Here is a 699-nt window from a genome sequence, read left to right on the forward strand (position 1 = left end):
ATTGATGTCGTGTACCATCAAGTCAGAACTGACCCATAGCTGACTCTCCAAGCAGGTTTTCAGAGGCAGTTAATTGCACGGGACATAATTGCCCATCCTTCTCCCATGAAGCTGGTGGCCTCAAACTACCTGCCTTCATAACAGACAAAAATTGAACTCAAATGTTCATCAGTTTGATGAATGTTTAAATCAATTTTAGCATATCCATTCCATAGAATGGTGTTATTGTTGTTATGTTTAGCCATCAAACACAGCTTGTAATAACCCTATGAGCAACAGATCTGAACCTTGTCTGATCCTGTATCATCTATAGGATCTCCAGCATGTTCAAGGCTATTGTTATAGTGACTGTGTTAAACTCTCCTATTGAGGATCTTCATCTCTATAACTGACTCTACATCATTCCCAGAATGTTATCTTTTTCGAAGGACTACCTCCCTCCTGAAAACATGCCCAAAACATGTGAAACAAATTTTCACCATCCTTACCTCTAAGGAGGACCCTAGTTTCACTTCCTTAGAGGGAGATTTATGTATTCTTCTGATGGCTCATTGAATATTCAGTATTCTTTGCCATCATCAAAATGCAAAGGAATTTGCTCCTTTGGTCATCCATACTCATTGCCCAACTTTCCGGTACATAGGATGCAATTGGAAAATATCAAAGCTGGATAAACAGTTTAAAACCGTTTAAACAGTT

The sequence above is a fragment of the Elephantulus edwardii genome, unplaced genomic scaffold, assembly GCF_000299155.1.
Source record: "Elephantulus edwardii isolate Elephantulus edwardi_28Jun2011 unplaced genomic scaffold, EleEdw1.0 scaffold00007, whole genome shotgun sequence".
Lineage (NCBI taxonomy): Eukaryota > Metazoa > Chordata > Mammalia > Macroscelidea > Macroscelididae > Elephantulus > Elephantulus edwardii.